We start from the raw sequence: 13,667 nt of genomic DNA, 5'->3' as shown, positions 1-13,667 counted from the left end.
AAAGACATTTTCTGGGTGACATTTAGAAAATAAAACATAATATCTCAGCACAGACAGTGTTTCCCTAGATGGTGTTTCTTCCCAGAAATTTGAGATCAGCACAGCACACAGCATGAAAAGACTAAGTCTAAGAATGTGAAAAAAGGTGAGGTGTGAGTCATGGGACCAGACGTTTCCAACACTTAGAAGCACCAAAGTTGGGCACTGTGAGCTCTTTGAGAACTTGAAGTCAGGAAGAAAAAAATGTGAGTCAGTCTCAAATAACCCTGTCATCCTGGGGAAGGTGCTACCAGGAGAGGTTTTCTTTAAGATTTTTTTTCTCACTAAGGACACTTTCTAGAAATAGTCCCAGCCATTTTCAAGGGGTCTTGGAAGCCAAACCATAATCCTACTGGCCCCTTACCAAGTGTATTTAGATAATAACTGTTTCCTACATCTTAGCTGAGTTCAACACAGATTCTGAACAATGTGATGCCATTAGGCATAGGAATAAATTTCTATTTTCTCTTCATAAATACCAACACCTTTCCTACACTAAATTCAGAAGCTCTATTTGGTATTTAATATTCTACCACTTTCAGGGATTACTTCCAGTTTGGGCTGCATCACAAAGAAGTTCTTTTTGAAGTTTAGGATGACACATAAAGGATGACCCTGTCTTATCTTCAAGAAATTTCTATGCCTTTCTCCAACCCCTCTTACTTGATGCCCATACAATTCTTTTATACCACTAGTAACCAAGGTGAAGACTCTTTGAAAGGTCCTCTCACTTGGTCACTTTGCAGACGATCTCTTTCACCACATTCCTCCCATGGGTATAAGTGGCCTTTACATGAAGTAGGGTTAAACTTGATTTTATTTGATAGACATTTTAAATCCTAGGTCATCAATCCCTTTCATTAATGACCTGCAATCGGGTTAGATTGGCAATAATGTTAATCATAAACATCTCTGTTTTTTGAAGACAAACTCGTTCAGCAATGGTATAGGCACTTTTTATTCTTTACTAAAATGTAAATACCACTACTATTTCTCCCATTCTTAGGCTGGTGAACCAAGGTCTTTGCCAAGTAAAGGAATCTGCCCATTTCCAAGTAGTGAAAAATTAGCTGAAGGGATGAGAAATACCCCTCCAATTGTCAGGCAACCTAAATGTTGGAAAGGGCTGATTGTGAGACTTCACCTGACATTAGTGGAAGTGTGAAAACTTCAGAATTTAAGCTGGGGATGTTCCTGTGGGATCACAGTTACCATGAGATCAAAAAGAATATTGTTCTAAAGTGGCAAGTTGAAACTAATTTTCTGAAAGAAAGAAAGAAAGAAAAAAAAACCTCGAGGGCCAATATGGAAGCTACAAAAGTGACCAGACTCCAAGTGAGTCCTTCTTGGATTTTTCAGAATCTGGGAGACACATGGAAGAACACTTCTCGCCTGAGCAGTAATCAGCTGAGGGTGTTTTGTCCAAGGAAAATCAGAGACAGACACAGGTATAAGAGACGACATCAAATATTAGTTAGGATGATGACAATAGAGACAAGGATACCCTAGCACTTCGTGTCATCCAAATTCAACAGATACAAGTGGTAGGAACTCAAGGAGCAGTGTATTTCCTGGCTGGTAAATTCCTAAGAGAAGACATCAGGTCTGCAAAGGATATTGGCTGAACCAACCTAATAGATGTTTTGCTGAGTGCAGCCCATCTGGACCAGATATTAATAGTGGGCAGTAAGGAATTCTGATCAGATTCTTAGAGTGATCAGATATCAAGAGTGGGATTTCTCGCTGAACTGACTTAGAATTCTTATTCAAACTGATTTTTATAAGGAAGCTCTCAGATAATTCTAGGAGAAGGTCCATGAGCCTGAAAAAATTTTAGTCAAACAAAGAATGTTTTCCCTGCTTCACTTCTGTAACCCAGTGAACAGGTTCATCTAGAGGGGATTCAATAGACATTCTCTCTCAGTTTCACTTGTGGTCATCTCCTAAGCTTTTCCTTGTGGACAAATATTTCAGTTGCCATTTCAGTAAACAAAGGCTGTTGCAGCCAAAAGGCCATTATCCACTGCAGCCACCCTCCCCCCTAGATAGTGCGCTGAGGGAGATTCAAGGAGGAGAAAAGTAGATGGTGTCCTGTGGAGGTTAAGATGCATATCATATGGATGACTTCAATAAGCCCAGACTCTTGCCTCTTTCCATACATAAAAAGGCATGAAAAGGAACTTCCTCAGTGGTCCAGTGGCTAAGAATCCACCTGCCAGTGCAAGGGACATAGGTTGAATCCCTGGTCTGGAAAGATCCCACATGCTGTGGAGGAACTAAACATATGTCCCACAACTACTGAGCACTCAGCTAGAGCCTGGGAGCCATGACTACTGAAGCCCACATGCCCTGGAGCCCATGTTCTGCAATGAGAGAAGCGATCAAAATAAGAAGCCAACGCACTTCAACTAGAGAGAAGCACCTGCTTGCCAGAAGAAGAGAAAAGCTGTGCTCAGCAAGGAAGAAAAAATAAGTAAGTACAGTATCAGTACAGACAAAATAAGTAAAAAAATAAAAGTATAAAAATGAAAAAATAATTTTAAAATGTGTGAAAATCATTAATTTGAGATATATCATTTTAATCATAGGCAGTGATCTTTCAATGTTTTCTGAATGTTTTTTCAGCAAATGATCTTAGGTACTCTGGCTCCCCCTTAAATTTCTGAACAATTCTAATCTTCTGTAAAGTAACCAAATAAAACATATTTCTCATGTCTGAGGTTGTGCGTTTTTTTGTCATATGACATGCTCTTCCAAGACCTTTTCTCAACCCACAGCATCCTGTACCCACTCATCTGAGTTCCAGGAATTAGATGGAAACTGTCAACTAAAACATTAGTCACCACCTGAAAGTAGAGAATTATATTATTTGGCGGGAATACTTATGACCCAAGCCTGGGCTTCCATGGTGGCTCAGACGGTAAAGAATCTGCCTGCAATGAGGGAGAACTGGGTTTGATCCCTGGGTTAGGAAGATACTCTGGAGAAGGAAATGGCAACCCACTCCAATATTCTTGCCTAGAGAATTAAAAGGACAAAGGAACCTTGCGGGCTACAGTCCATGGGTAAAATAAGAAGCCTGGGTAAAATAAGAACCTTCCAGAACCCAAGCACCACACCCAGAGAGCTGGAGAATTCAGGTTTATTACGCTGGAGGGCCCAGAAGTGTTAACACTTACAGCTCTGGGCCCTGATCAAAGGGGTTACAAAGTTTTATCTGGTGGATCCCTGTATTACCAGAAGGAAAGGAGCCATTGGCCAGGAAAACACTTTGTTGTGTACAGAACAATTACGAATTGCCCTCTTTTAAGATGAACTTTAGCGCGGGCGGCTGCTACCGGCGCATTTAGCATGGCTGAGAGGAGCTACTCCACGTCCGAGGTCAGGGGCAGAAGCCTGGAGGACCCCATGCCCGAGGGGAGGTGGCCAAGAGGAGTTACCCCACGTCCGAGGTCAGGGGCAGTGGCCGAGAGTGTCAGGCTGCGACAGCACAGGAACGGCGGAGAGGAGCTACCCCACGTCCGAGGTCAGGGGCGGCGGCCAAGAGGAGCTACCCCACATCCCAGGCCAGGGGTGGAGGCCGGGAGGACCTACCCCACGCCAGAGGCCAGGGGCCGCGGCCAGGAGGAGCAACCCCACCTCCAAGAAGCAGTGGCTGCGGGGGCGCAGAAGGGCCTAGAGGAGCTACTCCACGTTCAAGGTTATAAGGGGCGGCGGTGAGGAGATACCCCTCATCCAAGGTAAGGAGCAGCGGCTGTGCTTTGCTGGAACAGCCATGAAGAGATACCCCATGTACAAGGTAAGAGAAACCCAAGTAAGACGGTAGGTGTTGCAAGAGGGCATCAGAGGGCAGACACACTGAAACCATACTCACAGAAAACTAGTCAATCTAATCACACTAGGACCACAGCCTTCTCTAACTCAATGAAATTAAGCCATGCCCGTGGGGCCACCCAAGATGGGCGGGTCAATATGGAGAGGTCTGACAGAATGTGGGCCACTGGAGAAGGGAATGGCAAACCACGTCAGTATTCTTGCCTTGAGAACCCCATGAACAGTATGAAAAGGCAAAATGATAGGACACTGAAAGAGGAACTGCCCAGGTCGGTAGGTGCCCAATATGCTACTGGAGATCAGTGGAGAAATAACTCCAGAAAGAATGAAGGGATGAGCCAAAGCAAAAACAATACCCAGTTGTGGATGTGACTGGTGATGGAGGCAAGGTCCGATGCTGTAAAGAGCAATATTGCATAGGAACCTGGAATGTCAGGTCCATGAATCAAGGCAAATTGGAAGTAGTCAAACAGGAGATGGCAAGAGTGAACGTCGACATTCTAAGAATTAGCGAACTAAAATGGACTGGAATGGGTGAATTTAACTCAGATGACCATTATATCTACTACTGTGGGCAGGAATCCCTTAGAAGAAATGGAGTAGCCATCATGGTCAAAAAAAGAGTTTGAAATGCAGTACTTGGATGCAATCTCAAAAACGACAGAATAATCTCTGTTCATTTCCAAGGCAAACCATTCAATATCACAGTAATCCAAGCCTATGCCCCAACCAGTAACACTGAAGAAGCTGAAGTTGAACAGTTCTATGAAGACCTACAAGATCTTTTAGAACTAACACCCAAAAAAGATGTCCTTTTCATTATAGGGGACTGGAATACAAAAGTAGGAGGTCAAGAAACACCGGGGGTAACAGGCAAATTTGGCCTTGGAATACGGAATGAAGCAGGGCAAAGGCTAATAGAGTTTTGCCAAGAGAACGCACTGGTCATAGCAAACACCCTCTTCCAACAACACAAGAGAAGACTCTACACATGGACATCACCAGATGGTCAACACCAATATCAGATTGATTATATTCTTTGTAGCCAAAAATGGAGAAGCTCTATACAGTCAGCAAAAACAAGACTGGGAGCTCACTATGGCTCAGATCATGAACTCCTTATTGCCAAATTCAGACTTAAATTGAAGAAATTTAAGGGGAAACCACTAGACCATTCAGGTATGACCTAAATCAAATTCCTTATGATTATACAGTGGAAGTGAGAAATAGATTTAAGGGACTAGATCTGATAGAGTGCTTGATGAACTATGGACTGAGGTTCATGACATTGTACAGGAGACAGGGATCAAGACCATCCCCATGGAAAAGAAATGCAAAAAAAGCAAAATGGCTGTCTGGGGAGGCCTTACAAATAGCTGTGAAAAGAAGAGAAGTGAAAAGCAAAGCAGAAAAGGAAATTTATAAGCATCTGAATGCAGAGTTCCAAAGAATAGCAAGAAGAGATAAGAAAGCCTTCTTCAGCGATCAATGCAAAGAAATAGAGGAAAACAACAGAATGGGAAAGACTACAGATCTCTTCCAGAAAATCAGAGATACCAAGGGAACATTTCATGCAAAGATGGGCTCGATAAAGGACAGAAATGGTATGGACCTAACAGAAGCAGAAGATATTAAGAGGAGGTGGCAAGAATACACAGAAGAATTGTACAAAAAAAGATCTTCGCGACCCAGATAATCACGATGCTGTGATCACTCACCTAGAGCCAGACATCCTGGAATGTGAAGTCAAGTGGGCCTTAGAAAGCATCACTACAAACAAAGCTAGTGGAGGTGATGGAATTCCAGTTGAGCTATTTCAAATCCTGGAAGATGATACTGTGAAAGTGCTACACTCAATATGCCAGCAAATTTGGAAAACTCAGCAGTGGCCACAGGACTGAAAAAGGTCAGTTTTCATTCCAATCCCAAAGAAAAGCAATGCCAAAGAATGCTCAAACTACCACACAATTGCACTCATCTCACATGCTAGTAAAGTAATGCTCAAAATTCTCCAAGCCAGGCTTCAGCAATTCGTGAACCGTGAACTTCCAGATGTTCAAGCTGGTTTTAGAAAAGGCAGAGGAACCAGAGATCAAATTGCCAACATCCGCTGGATCATCAAAAAAGCAAGAGAGTTCCAAAAAAAACATCTATTTCTGCTTTATTGACTATGCCAAAGCCTTTGACTGTGTGGATCACAATAAACTGTGGAAAATTCTGAAAGAGATGGGAATACCAGACCACCTGACCTGCATCTTGAGAAATTTGTATGCAGGTCAGGAAGCAACAGTTAGAACTGGCCATGGAACAACAGACTAGTTCCAAATAGGAAAAGGAGTACGTCAAGGCTGTATATTGTCACCCTGCTTATTTAACTTATATGCAGAGTACATCATGAGAAACGCTGGGCTGGAAGAAGCACAAGCTGGAATCAAGATTGTCAGGAAAAATATCAATAACCTCAGATATGCAGATGACATCACCCTTAGGGCAGAAAGTGAAGAGGAACTAAAAAGCCTATTTATGAAGGTGAAAGTGGAGAGTGAAAAAGTTGGCTTAAAACTCAACATTCAGGAAACGAAGATCATGGCATCTGGTCCCATCACTTCATGGGAAATAGATGGGGAAACAGTGGAAACAGTGTCAGACTTTATTTTTGGGGGCTCCAAAATCACTGCAGATGGTGATTGCAGCCATGAAATTAAAAGATGCTTACTCCTTGGAAGGAAAGTTATGACCAACCTAGATAGCATATTCAAAAGCAGAGACATTACTTTGCCAACAAAGGTCCATCTAGTCAAGGCTATGGTTTTTCCTGTGGTCATGTATGGATGTGAGAGTTGGACTGTGAAGAAAGCTGAGCGCCAAAGAATTGATGCTTTTGAACTGTGGTGTTGGAGAAGACTCTTGAGAGTCCCTTGGTAAGCAAGGAGATCCAACCAGTGCATTCTGAAGAAGATCAGCCCTGGGATTTCTTTGCAAGGAATGATGCTGAAGCTGAAACGCCGGTACTTTGGCCACCTCATGCAAAGAGTTGACTCATTGGAAAAGACTCTGATGCTGGGAGGGATTGGGGGCAGGAGGAGAAGGGGACAACAGAGGATGAGATGGCTGGATGGTATCACTGACTCGATGGACGTGAGTCTGAATGAACTCCGGGAGTTGGTGATGGACAGGGAGGCCTGGCGTGCTGCAATTCATGGGAGTCGCAGAGTCGGACATGACTGAGCGACTGAACTGACTGACTGCATGACATCAGACTTTAGCGGGCAGTTGCTGCTGCTGCTAAGTCACTTCAGTCGTGTCCAACTCTGTTTGACCCCATTAGATGTCAGCCAACAGACAGCAGCCAACCAGGCTTCCCCGTCCCTGCGATTCTCCAGGCAAGAACACTGGAGTGGGTTGCCATTTCCTTCTCCAATGCATGAAAGTGAAAGTTAAGTCATTCTGTCGTTTCTGACACTTAGTGGGCAGTGCTGACTGTTAATAGGCTCAACTAGGGGTTTCCCACTGGCACCCCACGCCAGTACTCTTGCCTGGAAAATCCCATGGACAGAGGAGCCTGGTAGGCTGCAGTCCATGAGGTCACTGAGTCAGACACGACTGAATTCACTTTCATGCATTGGAGAAGAAAATGGCAACCCACTCCAGTATTCTTGCCTGGAGAATCCCAGAGACAGGAGAGCCTGGTGGGCTGCCGTCTATGGGGTCGCACAGAGTCAGACACAACTGAAGCCACTTAACAGCAGCAGCAGCAGGGGTTTCCCACCAGCCGGGAACAGCTGTTAGGACACAGAAGGGGTGTGGGGGGTCCCTGACCTTTACACAAACAAACATTGTTTCAGTAGCTCTGAGAAACCTCTTGGGGGAGGGTGAGGCATGGGCAGGGAGCCGGGGGCGGGGGCGGGCTGGGAGGCTATATACAAGTTTGTAACAGAGAGAGCAGGCAGTCTGAACACCAAAGATTATTATGAGGTTAAAAAAAAAAACAAAAATCAGGTATCAAGTTGTTGCAGAAGCAGGACCTTCCAGAACCCAAGCACCACACCCAGAGAGCTGGAGAACTCGGGTTTATTACGCTGGAGTGCCCAGAGGAGTTAACACTTTCAGCTCTGAGCCCTGAACAAAGGGGTTACCAAGTTTTTATAGGCAGTGCATGCCATCAGACTTTAGTGGGCACTGCTGACTGTTAATAGGCTAAACTAGGAGAAGGCAATGGCACCCCACTCCAGTACTCTTGCCTGGAAAATCCCATGGACCGAGGAGCCTGGTGGGCTGCAGTCCATGGGGTCACTAAGAGTCGGACACGACTGAGCGACTTCTCTTTTGCTTTTCACTTTCATGCACTGGAGAAGGAAATGGCAACCTACTCCAGTGTTTTTGCCTGGAGAATCCCAGGGACAGGGGGAGCCTGGTGGGCTGCTGTCTATGGGGTCGCAGAGTTGGACACGACTTAAGAGACTTAGCAGCAGCAGCAGCAGCAGCAGCAGGGGTTTCCCACAAGCCGGAACAGCCATTAGGACACAGCGGGTGGAGGGGGGAGGTTGGGGGGGGGGGGGTGCCTGACTGTTTACACAAACAAGGGTTAGGCAGGATTATAGGGGCTGGGTAATTGCAAAAGTAGAACAAAGGGGAGTGCGGTAAATTTCAGCTCCTAGCGTTGTTGTAAATTTCTATTCCCCTGCAGCGTGGGTGGGCGGGCCAGAAACTATGTAACTTAAGTGTCTTTTCAAGGCACAAGCTGAGTTACAGAAGCAGAATAGGCATGAGGTTATTTCTAGCTGGGTGTTAAGTTTTAAATTTTCCTCTTCAAAGTTAAGGAATTTAGCATTGTGGGAAGATGGAAGCCTCTGGGCTCACCATAAGCACCTCAGCTCTCTGGGGCCAAATCCTGTTTCCTGCTTCACCTTCAGTTCAGTTCAGTTCAGTCGCTCAGTCCTGTCCGACTCTTTGCGACCCCATGAATGGCAGCATGCCAGGCCTCCCTGTCAGTCACCAACTCCCGGAGTTCCTTCACCTTAAGGGGTGGCAAAAAAGGCAGATAGCTGCTGCTTCCATTCCTCTAGCTCCTCAGCAATCACCCTGAGGAGTGGCGACATCTGCTGGATTGGAGGTTTGGGAGCCCTCATTCAAATTAGGGCCAGAAATCATTGGTGGCTGCAACATTTCTTCTTTATTGAAATGGCAGGAGATCTTTTCATTTCACAAAACTTTCTGTACATTCTATTCAATATTATTGTAAACCTAAAACTGCTCTAAAATATAGTAATATATTTTAAAAATATACTTGGAAGACTTGTGGCTCAAAATTTTATTGGTATACATATTTTTTAAAGAAGGAAATCTTGTTCATTTATGATCAAAATCAGTTTTAAAGTCTCATTTGTCTTTTTCTGGCTTCAAAGCAGTAAAACATTTTTAAATTACCCACATGCATTCTTAAAAATACTACATTACCTCAATAACCTTTAAAGAAATTATGTATATAAATCTCTGTGCAAGTATTTATACACAAATGGCATTTACAGAATTTTTTAAATATGTATTTATTTAATTATTTGGCTGTGCCTAGTCTTAGGTGCTCTCTTGGGATCTTGTGACCCTGTGTATGTGTGCGTGTGTGCTCAGTCATGTCCGACTCTTTGCACCCCATGAACTATAGCCTACCAGGCTCCTTTGTCCATGGAATTTTCCAGGTAAGAATACTGGAATGGGTTGCCATTTCCTTCTCCAAGGTCTTAACCAACCCAGGAATCAAACTCACATCTGGGTCTCCTGCACTGGCAGGCGGATTCTTGGCCACTGTGCCACCTGAGAAGTGTGAAGATCTTTTAGTTGTGGCTTACACTTAGTTGCAGGACTTGGGATCTAGTCAGTGCCCCCTGCTTTGGCAGCATGGAGTCATACCCCCTGGACCACAAGAAAAGCTCTAGGATAGCAAGACTTAATGAAAGTTCTAAAGTATACTGTCCTGATTACAAAATTGAATTCTATCCTCTGGGTCTGATCTACCAGCAGGAGGCCTAGGAGACCTGAGGCTCAGAATGTTTGTCACTGAAGATGAATCCAGTCTCTCCTATGCTCTCCCACCCCCAGCCCCCCTGCACTGGCTGCTGGAACAACTTGGGTGAATCCTGATTCATTGGTGATGGCATGAAATATGTGAGGCCAGTTTCAGTCCCTGGGGTTTGGTTTCCTCACTGTTGTCAGCAATAGAGGGTAAGTTCAAGGGATGAAGAGTAATGCTGTTCACTGTAAGGAAGAAGATTAAAAAAAAAATACCTTATGAAGTTCTTACATAATAAGGGGCTGTTGCTCAACAACTTCAGGGTCAAGCCCTCAACAAGCAATATATCACTGGATCTTACTAAAAGTCCCATAAACAATGTGTGCATCATTATATTCATTGTAGGGGGAAATCAAAGCTCTGCCTAAAGCTATAATCCCAGCCCCATATCCCGTTCCGCCCCAGAATAAGCAATCGTAGCCTCTGAATCCTTAGCAGGGAAACATTATTTGGTTGCATTTTGTTTAGACACACTGTGAGGATTAAATTTACGTATCAACTTCACTGTAAGATGACATGCCCAGTTCTCGGGTCAATCATTCATTCTGGGGAAATCTGCAAGGGAATTCCTGGAGGAGATTAGCATTGGAATCAGCAGAGTAAGTCAAGAGATCAGCCCTCACCAGTGTGGGAGGGCATCGTCTTATCCTGTGGGGGCCTGATGGAACAAGGGCTACTGCTCTCCCTCTCTCCTTGGCCATGAATACTGGAGCTTCTGGCTCTTGAACCTTGAAACTCTAGGACATACACAAGTGGGTCCTTTGTTCTCAGGCCTTTTGCCTTGACCATCACTTCCACTGCTTTTCAAACTTAAGATAAGGTCTGAATTAAACCGTAGTTTTTTCCTAGTTCTCTAGGCAACAGACAGCAGACAGTGGTACTGTTAAGCCTCTGTAAATCATATCAGCCTTTCTGCACCTGTCTATATAACAGGTGAATCTTGAACAACATGTGGTTGAACTGCTCAGACTCACTTCAATGAGGATTTTTTTTTTAACAGTGATTGAATTTGGTCTATATGTAGTTGGTTGAATCTGAGGATGATTAACTGAGGATAGGGAGAGCCGACTCTGAGTGACATGAAGTACGTAACATGTATTTGTTATACTTTTGAACATTCTGATAACCAGAAAAGCTGTCCTTGACTTTTTCTGATAGGGAGGGACTGGAATTGTAATGGGAATTATCAGCCAATTCTTATGTGACCAACCACCCAAAATGATATAATTCTGGAATGCAGTATGGAAATAATAAATCCATGTTAAATGTTTTTGCTTTTCTAGCATTTTACTAAAAGAAATTTGGAAGTCTGGCCACCATTCAATTATATCTATAAGGAATACTATCCACCCATGGGAGGCATGAAATGGTGAAACCAGTTTCAACCTTGTTGGCAGTGGGGAATACATCTTGCAGAAATGAGGACCTTGCCTTTGAAGTGAAGCACACACAAGGGCAAGAAACTGTGACTTATGCTCTGACTGGTAGAAGCATAAAGGAAACCCACACCCAAGGTCATGGCCTGTGCCAGCAGTGAGAGCCCTCCAAGACCTCGTCACTCCAATAGTTCACTGGATACTGAGTTTGTTCCCCTTTGTGTGTATTGACCCCACTGAACAGTCACAGAAGTACTAAAGGAGGTAAGAGCTGCCCCGGGAGGTCGGGGGGCGGGATCCTACATGGTGGTTCAGACAGTAAAGAATCAGCCTGCAATGCAGGAGACCAAGGTTTGATCCTTAGGTCAGGAAGATCCCCTGGAGAAGGAAATGGCAACCCACTCCAGTGTTCTTGCCGGGAGAATTCCATGGACAGAGGAGCTTGGCTGTCTACAGTCCATGGGGTTGCATAGAGTCAGACATGACTGACTGACTAAGAAAACACACACACACACACAGGAGATGCCCCCAGAAAGAATAAAGAAGTTACAGGAATGGTAAGGTTTTGAATCATGGACATCACTGTGCCTTTGTTTTTTTTATCAGTAACTGGAGAAAGTTGAGGCAATAAATGAACACAGAATAATATATCATGGAGGATAGCAGTTGGTTTTCTATGAGTGTCTATTAATTCTTTTAATTAATTTTTATTACAGTAGATTTGCTTTATAATGTCCTACTATTTTCTTGCTATACAACAAAATAAATAAGTCATATCTATACATTTATCCATTCTCATTTTAGATGTCCTTCCTATTTATGTCAGCTGGAGGATCTCTTTATTCCTAATAATTTCTCATTTTAAAAATTTTTTTAAATTTTATTTTTATTTTTTTAACACCAAAAACATTTTTATTGGAGTACAGCCAATTAACAGTGTTGTGATAGTTTAGGTGAACAGTGAAGGGACTCAGCCATACATATACATGTATCCCTTCTCCCCTGCTAGCTCAGACAGTAAAGAGTCTACCTGCAGTGCAGGAGACCCAGGTTTGATCCCTGGGTTGGAAAGATCCCCTGGAGAAGGAAATGGCAACCCACTCCAGTATTCTTGCCTGGAGAATCCCATGAATGGAAGAACCTGGGAGCTACAGTCCATGGGGTTTCAAAGAGTCAAACTCGACTGAGCAACTCCACTCACTTATTCTCCCCTAAATCCCCCTCCCATCCAGTCTGGCACATAACATTGAGCAGAGTTCCGTGTGCTATACAATAGGTTCCCGTTGGTTATCCACTCTAAATATAGCTCTGTGTACTTGACTTTCCTAAAATCCCCAACCACCCCGTCCCTGCAGCAACCGTGAGTTCATGTTCTAAGTCTGTGAGTCTCTTTCTGTTTTGCCAGTAAGCTCATTTGTATCATTTCTTTTTAGATTCCACATATAAGGGATGTCATATGATATTTCCCGACAATTTCTTCACAACTGTCTTCCCAGGGATAACTCTAACACATGGGTCTCCAACGTGTATCCACTCAGGTTCATATCAGATTCTGGAAGCACATGTCCATGAAAGTCCCATCCTCTCCCAGAGTCTACAAATCCCCCTGCAATCCTGCACCACCCCCACTATCACCTTTCCTTTTCCCGTTCACACTGAGCAGATATCTGGAACCCTAGGTCTGTGTTCCCTTCATGATATCCCCAAGTTCTAGATTTCCATTTCAAGGTGCACAGAAGCAAGCAACGCCCTCGGCAGGGGCAGGACAGCTGTATACAATGGGCTCCATGTGATGGCATACATCCTCACCACAGCGAGGACAGGGGCTGGGGCTAATCCAGACGATACTGGGACGTCCCAAGTCTCTCAGAATCTCCAACAGCTGAGCCCGAAGCTGGGCAAGTCTCGCTTCCAGGAGAACACCCCGAGGTCTGTAACTCTCCTGAGGGGCAGGATAGCGCTCTGGCCTTAAACAGGACAGCACAGCGGTGTGTCGCAGCAGCTTCTCCATGACGTCCGTGGACAGGAGGTTCCCACACAGGCTGACGGCCCTGAGCTGGGAGCAGTGGCTCAGGGCAGGCAGAAAGGCCTCCAGCTGGGAGTCTGTGATCCCACACGTGTCCAAGTCCACTTCCTGGAGGGTGGCTGCGACTTTCTCCAGCAGAACTTGGTGTAGCTCAGGCCTAAAGTCAGTCATGGTGACACCACTCAGATCCAGGCCCTTTAGCTGACTTGATGTTTGGGCTCTGGGACAGGGAAGTCAAGTGTGATTCTATAAGCCAGCAACTGGTTCTTGACAGGCTGTCTAAAGGGAACTTCAGGCACCTGAGGAGAAACCAAACAATTAGTTC

General features: G+C 44.5%; 1 pseudogene across 1 annotated transcript; it reads right to left on the bottom strand.

Moving 5' to 3' along the window:
• Nucleotides 1–11,968: 11,968 nt before the first annotated feature.
• On the bottom strand, nucleotides 11,969–13,637 carry LOC147356370 (PRAME family member 12 pseudogene; annotated as a pseudogene). The gene has a single exon (XR_015142891.1). The product of XR_015142891.1 is annotated as a PRAME family member 12 pseudogene (transcript).
• Nucleotides 13,638–13,667: the final 30 nt, after the last annotated feature.

This window comes from Bos grunniens, chromosome 16 (assembly GCF_055505025.1).
Source record: "Bos grunniens cultivar Pamir isolate PY7600 chromosome 16, Bosgru_T2T1.0, whole genome shotgun sequence".
In the NCBI taxonomy this organism is placed as follows: domain Eukaryota; kingdom Metazoa; phylum Chordata; class Mammalia; order Artiodactyla; family Bovidae; genus Bos; species Bos grunniens.
Note: the sequence above shows the minus strand (reverse complement) of the source record. Positions and strands in the feature narration are given on the sequence as shown.